The sequence below is a fragment of the Cyanistes caeruleus genome, chromosome Z (assembly GCF_971803275.1).
Source record: "Cyanistes caeruleus chromosome Z, bCyaCae1.hap1.1, whole genome shotgun sequence".
In the NCBI taxonomy this organism is placed as follows: domain Eukaryota; kingdom Metazoa; phylum Chordata; class Aves; order Passeriformes; family Paridae; genus Cyanistes; species Cyanistes caeruleus.
The window spans coordinates 11,465,691-11,484,168 of record NC_141732.1 but is presented as its reverse complement, the minus strand read 5'-3'; the positions used below and the strand labels follow the sequence as shown (position 1 = coordinate 11,484,168).

At 36.9% G+C, this 18,478-nt stretch overlaps 1 long non-coding RNA gene across 2 annotated transcripts; it reads left to right on the top strand.

Moving 5' to 3' along the window:
• The first annotated feature begins 687 nt into the window (after positions 1-687).
• On the top strand, positions 688-16,214 carry LOC147648097 (uncharacterized). 2 transcript variants are annotated; one of them, XR_015280563.1, is made up of 3 exons: positions 688-1,115; positions 3,892-3,998; positions 14,391-16,214. It is a non-coding gene; the product is annotated as an uncharacterized LOC147648097 (long non-coding RNA). The 2 variants fall into 2 exon arrangements; XR_015280562.1 differs by lacking the exon at positions 14,391-16,214 and having other exon boundaries at positions 3,892-4,714.
• The last annotated feature ends 2,264 nt before the right edge of the window (positions 16,215-18,478 follow it).

The window sequence follows — 18,478 nt, the reverse complement described above, 5'->3', positions numbered from 1 at the left end:
GTCATTTAGACTATGCTACTGCTCCTTAATCCTCCTCCCCTCAGATGCAATGAATCACTGGGTACACAGGTTTGACCTGAGAGGAGTCATTTTAATCACATTAAATTACTTCCAGTCACTGATTCCATACTGACATGACCAAGGGTTGTTATACACAGATATTTCGCCTCTTGAGGCCAGAGTTTTCCGGCTAGCTCAAATATAGATTTCGTCCTCTCTCCGGGGCCAGGAGAAGTCTTGGCCAGAGCTGCTGTCTGGGTTTGGATCAGGATTTGAGCATTCCAGTTCACTTTGAGCACAAGTCTATCGACTGAGTAAAGAAGCCAAAGGGGGGACTCTCCTTCTGGGTTATCTTTCACAGTTTATTACTGCAAAGGGAACGCCAGGAAGAAACAAAGGGCTTGTGGGTCTGGGCTGCTTGTTCGGAACAGGACTTCTTCGGAGGGTGGGAGTTTCGGAAAGAACCAATTATTATTCACAGCTAGCTAACTTACAAACGATCTACAAATCAGGATTAAACCAGCTAAGATAAGAAATAACAAACATAAACTTCTTCAAATGCTAGACAATAGGGAGTAAACCTGCGGAGGAGGGGTTCGCAGGACTTGGGAGCGCGGGGGGAAAGAGGGGAAACGCTGAGGGGCTTGCCCGACCCCTTATAGAGAGAACACGGGGAACCGGAAGTGCACGGGCACAAACGGCGGCAGCACTGCCCTATACTCGGGGGAGCGGCCGGCTGAGTCTCCTGCGTGTTGCCGGGTCGGGGCCGCAGAAACGCGGAGCGGCCCTGACTGCTGGAACTGACCGCGGCGCTTTCTCTCCGCCCCCTCGGGCTCCCCGCTGCATCCACGCGGCGGGACACCGGCAGGAACAAAACAAAAATGTCCGGAGGGGGGAAAACCCCGGCAAAAACGATAAAGCCGGCCCCCGGCAGGGAGCGGGGGGGCAGAGGGAGAAAAGCTTCCACCGCTGGCACTCTCTGTGGCGGGGGGAAGTGGGAACTCCCCGAGCCTACAGCCAGAGGGGAATGCCACAGCACTTGAGAAGAACTAATCCTTAAGAATTACTACTGTTATGTGTTACATTTAAGTCAGAACAACAGAGAAATTATTGAGGTGAGATTAACTATTACCTACAACTATAGCATTAGCAATGCTCAGCATAGCAAAAAACGTTAGCTTATTCATTAGTATCAGTGGTTCTACTGATCAAGGGTTTTTTTACACAAAACATAAAGATTCCTTCATTCCTTTGCATAACAATAGTTATGAAACAATAGTTTGAAACAAAAGTTTCAAAATATGCATCTTTAGCATATAGTTAATATGCCAGCTGAACTGTTTACATATATTATAATACATTAGGTTTCCAATGTTGTTGCTCATTTCTACTCTCCATTCTGCTGTAATTAAGGAAAAGTCTATAGCTGACAAGAATAAAACAGTAGGTAGCTATAAAGTCTCCACTGTAATCTGTAAAAATGTTTTCCTGACCTAGAAGCATGCTAGTGACTGAGTGAATCCAGCCACTCTTTCAAAGCAAGCATCTTAATTTTCAAAATCCTTCTCTATTCCTTTTTTAATGTAGTGTTACTGTGATTGACATAATGAAATAGACAAGTGCCTTCACCTGAGATAAAATGCTGATGTGATCAAGATCTTTCCTTGTAAAATTGCATTAGTTTTTCAAAGACAAGGGTGTCAATTTAAAATTTAAAGGTCACATACCTTTTAAATAGGCCTTTCAGTGCAAAAGGCCTTCAAATGGCTTTTAAGACACATTCACTGTGTTACAGCTGAGTAAAGTGCACCTCATTGTGGAGGACAGCTCCTTCAGAAGAGAAGTTATTTTCCTTATAACCCTTTGTCTAACTCAGATCTCTGAAGTGATCTGAGAATATCACTTATGGGCTAGTGAAAACTAATTTTAAGCAGAGAAGATAAATAAATGGTTGGAGAATCCTTAGGCAGAATAAATGCCAGAGGCTCATTGATTTTTATCTGGTTAGAAGCAGTCCCTCTGTTCATGCTCAATTCTAATTAAAAGGAAAAACTGACATTTTCAGAAGTAAACACGTATACTTAATAAGTCCTGATTATTGTTCCAGGAATAGTAGTAGAAGTACCAAATCCTTAGCTGTATGCTTTTTTTTTTTTTTTTTCAAAGAAAGGATGGTGCATTTCATTTCAGCAATTGCCAAATTTGCATGTGTCTTTGTTTTCTATCCATTTATCCATTTTGGTCCTTCCATTTTATCACTTTGCTAGCACATGCATCACATCATAAAGACCTTTATTCTTGTTATCTAATTACAATTTTAAACACTGTTATGACTTTCGTTCCCCTTCTTTGAAGAATTAACTCTATTATACATTCAGCTTATTTTAATTTTCTTGTTGCCTTCTGTGGAGGCCAGTAAGCCAAGCAGCAGTGTTGCCACTCTCTCCTGGAGAGAAAGCTTTTAGGCTCCAGCTTTCAACACTCCTATTGAGTGAGAAACCCTAGCTAGTAGATTTGCAGTGGTGGCAAGCAAAAGGGTTACTCCCCTGCTGAAACATGCCTTTCTTCCATATATAAATTGTTTGTACCCCATTGGCCCTTCCCATTTTCTCCACGCCTAAGCCTTCAGATGATTTGCCCTGATGCTCTTTCCTGCTCCCTGTCTTTTCTCTATAAACCCCTGCTCCCTCTGACTCCCTGGGTTCATTGTCCCTGGATCCCTCTGAGGAAGAAGCTGAATAAAGCTTCCTGAGGAACTCTATACGAAGGCTCCATCTCTTCCTCATCACCCAGGATTTCGCAAAGAGCTGAAGTCACTCAGGACATCAGATGTGCCTGTGCCTCCAGGATGTCCTTCTGAGGACGCTTCTCCAGGAAGGTCATGGCCCTCTGACCACTGCTGCCCGCCACAACAACCTTCTTATGGAAATTTTCTTCCTCATCTTCTCCACTATGAATGCCTCAGAAATAGCGGTATCCCTACTGAGCAATGCAATCATCCTGAAGTGCATCTGTCTCATTTCTATATTTCTTTGACTTCATCTTTGGTGCTGAACTAGTCTCCTGCTTATACGGCTCTTATAATTTCAGTTTCTTCTTTAACTGTGGTTATCTTCACATAACTGTTCTCCTAAACAGTTTATAAAGAAACCCAATCTCATCTTCTAAAGTTGAATTATTACTTAATTCTCTTTATAACATTCAACCATGTTCAGGAGGGTAAAGCCTCCTGAATAATAGGGTATAATAGATGAAACTCTTATCCAATCTCAAGCAAATCTAACAAAACTTACTAAGTATCCACACACCATATGCCTTACTGCTTTCTGTGATTTGTTTATTCTCATACCTGTTTATTTCAGTGTCTGTTAATTTTTTTAAAAAAAATGAACAAACAAATTGATGACTCCTAGACCTTTAGTCCAATTGCTTTTGCTCTTTGGAACAGTCTTTTTATCAGAGATGTTTCAGCTTAAAATTCCATAAAATAATTTCATTTTTGTAGTTGAAAAATTATGAAAACAGTTGATACAATCAGTAGCTCTTGGAAATCTGCAGGCACTTTATTATTTGAGTTCTGAGATAATTTTATGTCAGCCAGTGAAAAAATGACTGTTCACCCTCACTCAATCTATTAATCAGAACATGATGGACAAGTAGAAGGAAGATAATTAAACAGAAATATCAAAGACACTCCAGAGTACAGACAAAGTGGTACAAAGTTAAAAAAATTAACATTGTAGTAGCTGGCATGCAGATGTAGATTTATGGGACATTTACATAAATCTGATACTGTGTTACAGAAGAAGTATAAAAAACCCCTTTGAATTAAAGATTTTCTGCAAAACAGAAGAAGAAACTTGAAAAATAAAAGGTTTCCATTCAACATAGGATGTGCTGGAAGATACGTTATGGGATCAAGGCAAGGAGAGGGAGAAAAAAGATGTTTCAAACAAAGCCTGACTCTTGACAAGGAGCAGAAAAGATACACGTGACAGGTAAGGGCAGAATGGAGAGATCAAGATAAAGAATAATTAGATAGTTGCAGATTCAACAAAGGAAGTGTGGTGTGTGTGTGATCAGGAAAACTTGTAAAAAATAATAGAAAACATGGATAATGCAGGTAGGAAAAACAATATGACCCAAAAAATGTGCCCCCGAAAATGTAGACTTGTAAGTTTCTTTCCCTTATCTTGTTCTCCCCTGTTCCCCTTATTGGTTGTGTAAATTCCTCCACCCCTGTCCCCCCTGTCTTTAAAAAGGAATGCTTATCGATACCTCTCCCTCTTTCCCTCCTGCCACCTCACCCTGAAGGATCCCCAGAAATAAAGCTGCAACTGCTATCTCAGCTAAGGGAAAGAGCCTCGTTTTTAGGTTCTTTGGTAAGCTAACCTAACTCCCCTGTCTCCCTGGCTGCTGTGGGGCACACAGTGGTGGCAGAGAGGCGGAGGACCTTAGAAATTATAGCATGGATACAAATAAATAGATTTTATATTTAATAGAGTTCATGCCCGTTCCAGCTTTCCAGCATAGACTTGAATAAGGAGTTGAGGGACTGATTATTCTGTTTTTCTAAATTGCAACAGTCTCTATTATCTAGTAGAATAGGTATCTGTAAACAGCTGTAAAGGTGGAAATATGTTTGACTTTTCAGTTCTGTTGAATATAATAAAAACATTTCCTTAAGTATTTTCTAATCTTGTCATCTCTGAAACGCATTTCTTCCATTGCTTCATTTTACCCTGTACATTTTCAGCCTTTATTTCCATTTAATGCTTTGTGAAGGAATGTCAGTGGCTCAGAAGAAAATTCTACCTAAAATACAGTATTATAACTTCCGTATTTTTCAAGAAAGATTTTAAGTAGTGTTTTAAAGACTACTTTTTAATAGTAAAAAATAGGAATAGAATTTATAGGAACTTGGAACTCATTCACTTATCTTAGATTTGTAATATATATATATATTTATACATATTCTAGTTTAGCAGTTGCCCAAAGTAATTGAGTAGTTCGCCAAAAAACACCAAAGCTATTTTTTAGTAGCACATATTTCAGCCTAGGCATGTGCTCATCAGCCTAGTTGAATCTGTTGTCAGTAAAACTCTCCCAGCAAAAAAAACCAAACAAAAACCTCAGAACAACTCAAGCATGATAAAAAAACGGACTTTCTTTACTCATACAACACTTCCTTATGCAAGTAATTTACCTTGTAATAAGTAATGTTACCTTTACAAATTTACCATTATAGAATAGATGTTCTTTCATCTGTAATTGTCTCTGGTTTGTCACAGGCTTTCTATTGTTATAGATATATATAACAATATTGTTATTGTTATAGTGACAAATTTCACACACAGCAGATATTTAGTTGGTACAGCAGCTTTCTTAATAAAAGGTCTGAATGTCCTATGTTTCCAAAAACATGCACAAAAAATAGTACTTTAGAAGACTACAGGAAACCTGAAACCAATTCTTTTTAGAGAAAGAGTATAGCATGCCATACCTCAGTTTTGTAATCAACTGCAGAGTAGTGGAGAAAATTTTTTAAAATGTCTGTATCTGATACACAGAAATACACCTATGCCTTTAGCATCACTTATCGTCATTTTGTAAAAATCAATTGGACCAGGAAACAGTCCAAAGTCAAATGCTTAGTTGCAAATCCAGACAATAACATAGAACATTTCAGACACAAAATTTTGCTATTATTTCACATTTTTGAAAGACAAAAGGCTGTCTTTAGATTAAATCTGAGGCAATAAACTTTTTTTGAGAAAAGAAAACCTAAAATAAATTCAGATGGCAAATAAGTAGTGACCCCTTACTGCTTCCCGTTTATTAGTAATGGACTTGCTGAAGTCTCATTTTAGTGCATAGGGTGCTCTCTTACAACATTCTAGTCCAGTCCTTGGTTTTGATTCACTTGTAATATATAAGTAACTGCATATTAACATGTCAGTCACTGAAAGGTAGAAAAATATTTTCTCTGTTGCCAGCTACTACAAAGATTTGTGACCATAGAAGTATTTTAGCTTATGGAAGCTGTAAGAAGTCTAATAGGAAAGCAATTGAGTAAATATATCATGAAAAGGACATATAGCTTATAATATATAATTTACGTTATAAAGAGCACTGAAGAGAGGAGACAACACAGTAAAACTATTAGAATGATGTCGCTGCCCGCTCGGCCCTTCACGCCCCGGCTAGCTCGTGCCAAGCGTCAGCGGCAGGAGTGGGGAACCAGGTGAGCACTGTGTGGCTCGACCTGGAACCTCTAGAGCTCCTTTGGGCTTGGGCTCTATGATATGCAGGGCGACACGAGGTGCGGTGAAGGGAGAGAGAGTGCTCGGAGTCCTCCAATTTCCCAGGAGCAAGTTTATTCCAGCAGGTACAGGGAGAAGGCGATGAGGGACAGGGCTGGGATCTCGAGGAGAAGGTCCGAGCCGAGATCCTGGGCACCTCTGTGCGCCAGGTTTTAAAGCCCGTGGGCGGCTCATACAACAACCAATAATGTGGCAGCAGGGGAGGTGTTGTGGGAAGGGGTTACAATACACAAATCCAATGGTAGGGACCTGGGGGAGGGAGGATAGCCATACAACCAATAGGGCATCGAGCAAGGGATGATGAGCAGGGAAGGAACCGGAACAAAAGGTGCGGTGTACATAGATTGATAGGGCTTGGGGGTAGGACCAAAGTGATGGATGGGAAACAATCTGGAAAGAAGGGAGGGGTTTACAATGACAGGCAACTGGGGACAAACCATATCAGGATAGCGGGGGAGTAACTGGGGCAGACCAACTCTAAGCTCAACGAAGGTGAACAAGCAGACTTAATGAAAGTAAACTAACAGGCGGCAACAGAATGAGTAATACAGATTGAAATCTCAAGCTATTGCTAATAAGACATGTAAATAAAATGTGACCAAAGGAATCCTGGGATACTGCAGGGCATCTAGAAACAGAAAGATTTTGTATTTTCCACTCACTGTAGCTCTTTAAAATTATTTACCAGCCGGAGTTTTATCTAGCAGATTTATCTACCAGAGTTTTTTAGACTGTATTTCTTGAAATAATATATGTAAAGGCATACTGAGTGAGCATGTATGTAGGTAATGTTGCTGTGGTCTTCTTAATATTTTTCAGTACAGTTTTAGAGATCAATGGAAATAGTATAAAACTGGGATTATTGCTCATTTATAGTTAAGAACTATCATCAGGACAAATAAGGGACCTATATGCTTTCAACACTGTCATTTTCAAAAATATTACTACATGCTAAATACTGCATTTCAAAATTAATATAATAGATTTTAAAAACTTTTTTGAGTGAGACACTAGCTCCACTTAAGTCAGTTGTAGACTGCAGGAAGACATTAGACATAGATAAGACTGCAGCAAGACTTAGACATTTCTGGGATGCTTCTGTCTGTGCAGACAATCACTGAGATGTAAAGAACTATGGTTTTTTTAGGCTGGTATATGTTGCTGAGGAAGATGAGATCTTAGAGTTGAATGCAATCAGATTAGTCAGATGCAAACAGAAAAAATAGGTGACATCAGAATAATGTCAGTGCACTGATCTTAGTGGAATATAATCTCCATGGTTTGGAGATTAGATTAAAACAAAGTGGACTAAGTATGTAATTAACTGAAATCAGTAAAGATATTTGAATTAATGTTTAGCTTTGTGGAATGATAAAATTTCTTTAGTTTTAAGTACAGTGAAATGGTAAATCTGACAGAGAAGAAAATTTTGTAAATAAGAAAAAGGAAGCTCAAGAAACAGAAGGTTTGGAAAATATGAAGTATTTCTTGACTAAAATTAGTACCTGAGTAAAGTTCTGAGTAACAGAATATTGTGAAGGTGACATATCTGAAGCTTGAAATCAGTTGTAAGTATGCCTATACAAATGTGTTAGCGGTATATCTAACAGACTTCCAGAAGTGAAAGATCTATTGGTGTGAAATTTCACAGTAGAAAAGGGTAAATACATGTTATATGTTCAGAATGAAAACTTACCTATATATTATCTACTTTAATTTTTTTTCTGTGATTTTTTCTATTAAATAGTTGTTAATTAAAAAAAAAAAAAAACTAAACAAAAAAAGGAATGAAATTATTAACAATGGTGTATTTAATACTTGAATACTTGATTTTGCTTTCTGTAGTCAAAATTTCCACTGTTTTGTTTGGAAAGAAACGTGAAGACTAGCAATACATTATTAAATCAACAATACCAATACCTAGGATTGTAACTGCTTGCTTGCTTGAACAGGCTTGATCTCTAACATAAATATCTTTAATGCAGGTCTTTAAGAGAGAAAGCAAATTAAATATTTTCAACTCATTTAACTTTGTCAAGCTTCTTTACTGCAAAGTTGATCAACTTACAGAGTTTGACTCACTTTTGTTCAACTTGATATATCCTTGCTATTATTTGCTAATTCTCTCCAAGGTGTCTCATCCTCATAAACATTTTTGCGTATCTATTAGGCAAAATACAATCTTGATAATTTAGATTACCCCTCAAAAATAAAATGAAATGTGTTTTTTCAATGGCTGAATTTAGCCATGAAAAGAAAGAGGAAGATTGAATAAAAATTACTTTTTCACTTAATAACCTCTAACATATTGTTTTGAGTGGAAGTTCAGAAAGATTGTTACCATGTAAATTGATGTTTAACTTAAAACAACTAGTGTAAATATTTTTACTGGTTAAATTTCAGTAACCAGTAAAATGCTTGTCTTTCAGATTTATATGCTAAGTCTCCTGTGAAGTTAATGTGGTAGATTAGTCTACTTTCTGCTTTTTTTTTAGGTCAAATTAAATTTCTTCAATATGCTGCCTTTCCTTGTTATTTTTTGTTGCTGCCTTCCTCTATCCTTCAGTTTAATTTTGGTTTTTTTTTTCTAAAAATTCTGTTCAAATTGGGAGAAAACATTCAAGACTTGTCTCATCAGCCATAACTATTATAGAACAATCAGTAACCCATATTGTATGTATCATTAATTCATAAGTACATATATACATGGAGAAATATGTGTGAAAACATATTTTTTTAATTAAAATCAGTTTAAATAAGTCAAATAATCATCAAGTAAATATCATGGGGTTCCTTTTATTGTTAGTGTAGAATTATCATATTACTGACACCCATATATCTCTTACTTAAAACTTCAAAAATAATATGATATTCAAAGGTGAACAGTCATTACATTTTATGAGTTTCCTTTACTTGCTTCAATCCTTCCTAAAGAATTCTCCAAAATTCACTTACCATACCCCTCCAGATAGATTTGATTTCCTCTGTAGTTCTATATTAGGCAAATTTATCTTTCCTATGACTTTCATAGATGTCTTTATATAGGAAATATTTTCACTCACAAGCACTCTGTTAGCCTGGTGGACTCCCCCTTTATGAAGCATTTCTCTGAAAACAGTAGCACAGATAAGACCATTGCATGGCTAAGTTCTTGAATCACTATAACCCAGGAACTCATGGGAACATTTTCTGCCCTTTCAGATAAGGTTTAGACACAATATGAGACTATTTTTTTAAAGTTAAAAACCAAAATAACTTTAAACAAGACCCACAGCATTACTGTGGAGATAAGTCCACATTTCTCATATGGATTCTGTCAACTTCACCTGGATCACTCTGAATGTCCACTTTAATATTAAAGCTGAAAAGGTTCTCTTCTAGTTACCTATTCTGTTACTGATATAAATTTTCTTCTGGCCGTCCTTTTATGTTACATTCTGTTCTTGCATGATAGAAATATGCTAGTGAGTCTATCAATAGAACAATCAGGGAATTTTCTGCAGTCAGACTAGTAATTTCACTTGCCAAGTTCCTGAAAAACTATGTGCTCAGGCCTGACAAGGGAAAAATTAACTTTTGTATGTGTCTCAGGGAATTATGAGATAATGTTTTCTTCTCATATAAAATTTGTTAAATGGTGTCAAGACTCTAGATTTTCAACCAGGAATCCAGATGGCCTATGGAAAATATTACTAATTTTAGTAACCTGATATATTTCCATAAAACTGTAAGAGTATGAGAGCCTCAAAGGAAAAAGGTTTTGTGGAATTGCAAGATCAATGAAACTGGGATTTTCAAAAATTACATAATTAGATACTATCAAATTTTCTAAATGTTCAGAAGCACAGAAAAATAAATAGAGAGGAAAATATTTTGGAAGGAAATTTAATGTCCAGAAACCTTATTTTCTGGAGCTCTTGGGGAGCTGTCTTGGGAAAACTGGTGTTCACTGTATTCATTTTTAGGATATGCACACCAAAGCAGTCATCAAACTTCAGTCAATATTAGTCTGTGATAAAAAGCCCGCCAAATTAATGACATAAAATTGGGGGAAAAATAAAGAAAACATGGGGTTTTTTTCTTAATGTTCAACATCATTAAAGCCAACATGCTTTTGATTTTCTTTATTCCTATTAGCTTGAGAATAACATCAAGAGATGTTATTCTGAATTGAGAAAAATTTTAAGCTTTATTTTATAGCAAACCTCTTATTCCACTCTTTCAATATTGTTTCTAAGATGTACTGTTACGCTGTTACACGTGTTTTGTAACAGCATAGCTCTTCATTAGTCATATGCCTCCTTAAGCAAGCAGGAGAGAATAGCTGAAATATTTTTTAAGAGAAGCTTATGGTTTTGCTTCTAATTTCCCCCATTATTTGGAGAGTAGTATATCTTCCCTTTCATCAAAAACAAATCCTGAAATATTAAGGTTTTCTTTCTGGGACTGTGTCTTTGTGTTGGAACACAACTGTCCCTACACTCATACCTCCTGCCTCTCTCTGAGATGTGGTGAACCATGTCTTGTCTTTTCTCCAGTTTTATCTTGGGAGGCAGTGACTGTAACCAGGCTTACACAAGGAGGTAGAAACTTCTTTCCACTTGTGCTGTGCTGGGCATTCCTAGAAAGCAAATTTCTCAAGCTTGGGAACTAAATGAGCAGGAGTCTCAGCACAGGCTGCACTTGGTTAAGGAAAAGCAGCTTCTGGGCAGTTTGTTCTACATGTGTGGTACTTGCTAGCAGCAGCCTCTCACAATCAGAAAGTTCCGTCTTCTGAGTGAGTTAACAGCATGATGAAACACATATATGTGATAACATTATATTTCTTGTAGATTTTGAGAATGCAAGGATTTAATTCAAATTATTAATGAAATTATATCCTTCTCTGTCACTGGGAATTTAATAACTTTCTAAAGCCCTTTCACTTGTAGGGCCAGAGAATTTCAAGACATGTATAAACATGCAACATAATAACTTAAGAGGAATAAAACTATCATTTTGAATTATTTGTCCTCCATACCAAATGTGAACTGTTCCATTTACAGGGGTTTTAAAGTCCTGAAAGTGAAAAGCTGTCAAAAATCAAAACAAATCCCTTGCATCACTCCATTTTTAGTTTGAGGGTTTTTCGTAACAAGATATAATTTACAATACACTTGGTTTTATAGTAAATAACATTTACGGTGTTTGTGAAACTTTTTTTGTTCTAATTATGGAAATAGCTTCCACTACTGAACTTCACTAGTGTAAACTATTAAGATAGAAAGCACCCTTGGATATTTTGGTGAAAATATCACAGATTTACAGAATATTCTGAGTTTGAAGCAATTCACAAGGATCATCAAGTCCAACTGTTAAGTAAATGGCCCATGCAGGGATTGAACTCAGAACCTTGGTGTTATATAGCACTATGCTCTGAGACATTGTTTCTTGTCACATTTAATATTTTTTGTAACCTATTTCTCTGTAAAGGTAGGGATCTGAAGCTTTACAGTCTCAATGAGGTGAATGGCAAAAACTATTTACCCAAGGACATAAGAGTAAATGTGCATCCAAGCTTCTCCAGAAGGTGATTAAAAAATGTTCTGTTTATAGCAGGGGTTTATAAGGTGATCAAAAGCCAAAAGTAGTGGCAATTCAGATTTTAAACAAGTTTAAAAGAATAAGAGAATGACATTTTAAGTGTTCTGAAGTAAATAAAAATCCAATTTGTAATAGTAATTAAGTAGGCAGTGTTTCAAATGAAAGAGAGTGTCTCAGCATTTATTTGTACTTAGCAGATATATCAGCATGTGGCTTTTGCCATATGATAGATGAATAAGCTATGCACTCTTATATACACAAGTATATAAGACCAAAACATGTGGACATACAATACATGGCTTTTTTGTATTTTGACAGACCATTGTACCTTTAAAATAATCAAATTACCTGGCTTTAAGGTTAATTATAAAAGCAAAACCAAACCAAACCAAATAGTCTATTATAAGGATGAAACCTCCTGTTCCAACTTTATACACAAACTAAAATTTTACAGCTGAATCAAAAAGTTATAAAAATAAGAGGATTATAATGGAATTGGTGACATAGCCTTAAGTATTTCAATACTAGCAGGCATAGCCATGATATAAAATATCCTGGAGAAAACTCACAAAACCTCCCCCCCAAAAAACCTAACTGTGACAGTGTGCTAGGCCCAGGCCTCTAAGGCTGCCTGCACATTTGGGTCTGTGCCACTAGAAAGCTGATGAGAAGGATGTCAATGGGATGGGTTCTTGTTTGGGTACCCAAAAGCTTTACTGCCTCGAGGCGGGTCCAGGGACAAGAACAAACACAGGATGAGTGTCCAGGGTTATATATGGGTAAGAGGGGGCAGCTCAGAGGGCCAGGGTCCAGTTGGAATGGGTAGAAGTTGCGCAGAGTCAGAGGTAGGGACAGGAACAACCAGTAGGACAACGGGTGGAGGTTTGCGCCACACTGGGGCCAATGGGGATCAGGAGAGAGAACATTCTAGGGAGTTTACATACAAGGTAAACAGGGATTGAACTAGGGTGGCATCAGCTTGATAAACCAATGGGAAAATTATCGCATCTCACCGGAGCTTATCTGTCTCTATCCCTTCAGCCTGCGACAGGAGTGGGTCACACCCCAGGAGCAGGATGACCCGAGGTGTGACTAGAGCACTTGCTCTAAGGCTTTTTGGCTGTCAGTCTGCGCTCTGAGGAGACAAGGACGAGAGGGAGGTCTTTTGCATGGGATAACAGAGGATTTATGCTCTGGGGAATCTTGGGGGCAAAAGACAGAAAATGCGAGCGTGCAACACCTGAAATAGGGAGGCAGTTCAAAGGGAGGGTACAAAGCATCAGCTAATCAGAGATATCCTGGGGAGGGTAGAAGGCAGGGTTCACAAAGTCATCATCCAATGAGGGAGGTAGGGGGGAAAGTTGGGTCACATGGACTAATCAAGTGTCAAAGTTTAGGGGATTTCCGAAGTGGAATTCCAAGCATGCAGTGGGCCTAAGACAGATTGACAGGAGACTCAGGGTAGATTGACAACATGGGGTGGATGGGTCTCATTTGGACCAAACCATCAACTTAGGTAATAATAGAGCATACCATTAACAAGAAACACGCTGCAACAGGAAATAAACAGTACATTAACGTATAGTTGTGAAGACCTGTGGGAGAGAGGCCTTCCCTCAACCCAGTCTCCAGAGGTTCTATTTGCTGCCTCATGTTCCAACAGCTCGATCTGCATTGCACGATTCTGTACTGTAGAAGAGAATTAAGCTCTTGCAGGGCAGTTAATTGAAGGAGTTACCTACAAACTCACGTTAAACCTCTCACAGATGCTGATCCTTTTGTGGCATTAGATCTGTAGGCCAAAGAGCAAAGGAAGTTAAAGTTTCCAAATTTCTCTCAAAACATACAAGGATTTATTATCTATTTTATTTAACTTTTCAGATGTTCAGTTTTCCACAGTATTGAAATAACATTTAATTTTATACTTTATGTAATTATATATAATATGCAATATATATAACATATAGCATGTAATATATAGCATGTAATATATAACATATAACATATAACATATATAACATATAATATATAGTATATAGTATATAATATATATATATTTTATAATTTGTTGGAATCCAAAATACGGGCCTCTCTGAGCTCCACATAGAGAGAAAAGAATTTAAATATATTAAACCATAGATATAAAGTAAAAGGATAAGTTTTGGTTTTAAGTAGGTAAAAATATAGCTTAATTGCCCTAAGAGTCTGTGTTAGCTAGTGAAAAGCCTTATTACCCAGTTCAGTGATAATACCTTTCACAGATTTAACTTAGCCCTAGACATAATGAAAATACAGTTTGCATTCTTGGATAGAACAGATAGGATTATTCACGTAAACAGATAATACTCTATACATAAGATTTAAGTAAAAAGAACGTTGTTTTCACATGTTAGAACTAAGTTCAGATTGGTGTAGAACGCATTGTTTTAGAAGTGTGTTTTTAGCTGATTGGATGATTTATGAATTTAATCCCCTGTGTTGAAGATCGAAAAAAACGTCCAAAGAAGAAGAACAGCAGCTCCATCATCATCACCAACTGCTTCTGTGGCTCAGGACAACAAGGACAACAAAACTCCATGCTGAGAAGCTGCTGCCCCAAACTTTGGGAGTTTGTACCAGAGAGCTGCTGCTCAGAACTCAGGACTTTATGCCAAAGCTTTAGTAAGGACTGTAACTTTCTAAACTCTTTGCCTATGAGACTGATGCTTTTGTACAAGAAATACCTCTCTAGTAACCATCAACTGCTCGTGTCTCTTTGTAACCTGGAAATATCCCTAAAATCCCCACTGAAGTGTCAACAGTAATTATTATATACTGTGAGGAAAAAAGTAGTGCACTTAGCCTTCAAAAAATTAATATACTATGATTTTCTATAATCTCCCTGCAGATAATACTTAAACTAGTATGAAAAAATTACTTAACTTCAAAACCCGATTTTAAGAGGTTAGACAATATTTTTTACTGGAAAGTTGTATTTTTCTGTGTATGGACTTTATCATCCCTATTGCATCTTACATTGAGTTTAATAAACACTTACATAATTCATCATGTTCATGCAGCTGTAAAGCTCTAAAGATAATGTTTAATTCCGGAAATTGGCTGAATTACCTTTTTCTGAAATGTTAAATATGAGGGGTTTTCTTTGTTTCCTGGAGTCATATGATGTAACTGCTCTGTTTTCTTCAAGCTGGATTCTCCCCTTAATTATCTTAATCATCATCATTTCAGACCTTAGAGTATACAGAATTTGCAATTATATTTTAGATTCCATGAACTATTTATAACTGAGTCCTGACAGTGTCAACAAGTGTTCTCTATTATGCAAATAGTACATTATAAAACCTTAAAGACCTACAGATTGAACTCAGCACTACTTTTCAATATATTCTGTCTTTTTAACTTTTATTTCTGAGGAATAAAACATATCTGAGGGATTCTAGAGCTAGAAAGGTCTTGTGTCACATTGAAAGAACTTTCTCAAAACCCTAATAGGAAATCTTGGCCTTCTCTGCACAGATACAACATGCAATCTTTTCTGGTTATTAAACCCACATTAATCTGCTGTCTCGCAGTTCTCTATTTGGAATATTATACTTCCTTCTGGAAAGTTACTATGTAGCTTTAGCAAAAAAATCAAAAATCTTCTCATCTATATTTCAATCTGCTCAAAATGCTGTACTTCCCTTTAAACATTTTACCTAATTTCTCACAAGTAAGGGAAAAAAACACAGATGATATTTCTTCTGATCTCTGCTCACCAGAAACAGCCTTGCTGAGACACAAAAAATGCAATAAAAAAGCCCTGCACACAAACAAAAACATCAACCAACCAAGCAAAAAAATTTCAAACACAAAATTAAATAAAACCGACCCAAGCACCACCACCAAAAAAACTCTGCCACTCTGTTGATTATTCTGTCTCTTCTAAGTACCTGATAGACCAACCACATAACACTAGTGTGCTTTCAATTTCTACCCATGGCAGCAGAGATCCTAGGGACAGATTTTCAGTCCAGTGATATTCTTTGAAGTAATGCCTCAATGGTTCATTTTTATGTGCTCCTCCCTGTTTGTCCCTTTTTGTATGGGGAAATAAAGTACTGGGAAAGATCCTTCTCTTGTAATCATCCAACCATAGTAGTTGTCTACTATTTGCACAGTTTTATAATGTCAACTTTGTTGTTCTTCAGTGATTTTAATGATTGGGTAAAGAGGAAAACAAGTAATTCCTTTGGAGCCTAACTGTATTCCAAAATACTGTCCTTTGTATTTATCTGTTATTAGTAAAGACCACAAGAATAATGCCAATTATTTGTATCAAGATGTGGGATTAATTCACAATTATAGAGTCTAAATATACTTGGGTGTCCATAAGGTCATTACGTAGAGGAGATGGAAAAGAAATGGAGAGAAGCAATTTTTTTGAAACTTCAAGTGGATTGCAGAAAAATATGAGCTGATCTCAGGGGTGCATCTTTCCAGTTCTGTGAGCTGATGTGTACAAAACACACATCATAAGTCTGCCAGCATTTTTACCAGCCCCTGTGGGAGACATTGCTTTCAGCTCTGCATGGGAAGAGAATGAGCATTCTCAGCAGAGGAAATATGACTTGTTAGATGGCACTGTTAACACAGAAAAAAACCCCTCCTAAGTGCTCTGTACATGCATGGAGCTTGAGGAAAGAAAAAGGAAAAAAAAAAAATTATTTATCATCTGTTTGTAATGGATTAGACTTTGTTTGTTTTGAGATACTTTTTTTTTTTTTTATATTTCTTCTTGCTGAAATCAAGCAAATTTTTAGCTGTCCTAATTACAGGAAGTGAAAATATCACAATTAAATATTAGTGTAATATCATATTGACTAACAATTAAAATATGCCTCAAGGGACATTTCTGGTTTTGGGAGGAGTCTGGAAGAGGTGTAAAAAGGCATAAGCATATGTGTGTTCCATGAATTTAATCCACAAAAAAGGAATGATGTCAAATTATATCCACTTTATTGAGACTAGTGCTGCTTTTCAACTGAATGATATTTGTGACGTGAACTCACTCAGTTCTCTTGATTTTGAGGCTCATATGTTTTTGCTCATTAGTTTGATTGCATTTCTAAGAACTATTCCAGCTTTCAGCATCATTACTGTCATTCTCTTACGCCAATCAATTCAATGGCTGCATAGAATAGATTCTGATGCTTTTTCTATTCTGAAAAAATGTGAAAAACACATGCTATCTGGTACAATGTATTTCCTTCTAAAAGGCAGGCCAAATTGAAAGGATTTGTAAAATGTGAGAGAAATATTTTAGACTTAGCGATATCAATCAGGAAGATTTGTACTGCTTAGATGTGGATGCAAAAAGAAAGCACGGAACAGAGCCTGTGTGAAACTAAGTCACACAGGCTTCTCAGTCTGGCCTGAGAAAGCATGAGAAAGAATCCAAACAGTCCTTGCTAAAGGACAACAATCTTAGCAGGTGGTGTTTAGGAAACAGTCAAGGGGTGGTGTTCCACTTAACCAGTGATGGTGGATGTGTTGCTTTAATGACCAATGAGAGTTTTACCTCTTGGACCTTCTTGAACATGTGTGTAAAAGGAGATCAAGAATAAAAAAATGTCGTGGTTTTAAACCAATAACTAAGAAAATACTTACTTCTTGCTGTGAGATATGGATTAGAACAAGAGCAAAACAGGCATACAACTTAAAAGGGGAAAAAAAAGAAAGTTTATTGACAAACCACAATAATAAGAACACCAGAATAAACTTCCAGAAAAAACCTTTCCATCCCCTATCTACCCACTATTCCCTTGTTCACATAACAACAGAGACAAAAACTCTGGAACTCTGATGGTTAAAACAGTCCCAATTCTTGCTAGTCTTTTTACCAGTCTTTATAGAGAAACAGAAGTTTCTTCCTGTTAATTTATGGAGTTTCTCACAAGAAAACTATTTTTGTTATAGTTTTCTATTGCCCTAATGTCAGCTGTCCAGAGCTGCTATTATTAGAGTTCACTCTTCCCATTTTCACATCACTCTGAAGTGTGTATGGGCCATGAGTCTAGAGATAGCATTTTTAAGGATAAGTTATTCAAAGGCAAAAAAAGTCTTCTTCATCTGTTTCTGTGAGCTTCACCAGAAAACAGTTTTCTCATGGCCTCTCAGGGCTTCAAATCTCTCAACAGTTTTCTCATGGCCTCTCAAGGCTTTTAATCTCCCAGTACTTCACTATACTATAATTACTCTTTACTCAAATTTACACTTTGAACACTATTCCTCTCTAGATCCTATATCATGAATTAAAGGAGTTCTTTTCAGGACTTCATTGTCCATCTCCATAGTTTTAACAGGGAGATATTTCAGCTTAATTAAAGCATCTTCTTAATTCTCTACCTTTCCTGAAGCTTCTTTTCTTTCCTGTCACTGGTAGTTTATAAAGTCTCTTTTCATGTTGATCTCTCTCTCTCTCTCTCTGGATAAAAAGATTAATCCGCAAGTCTCATCTGGGTAATGAAAGAGTTAAAATCTTGCCCAGGCTTTTGTAGATGGTTCGGTGATCTCTGCCGAACAGGAGCTGG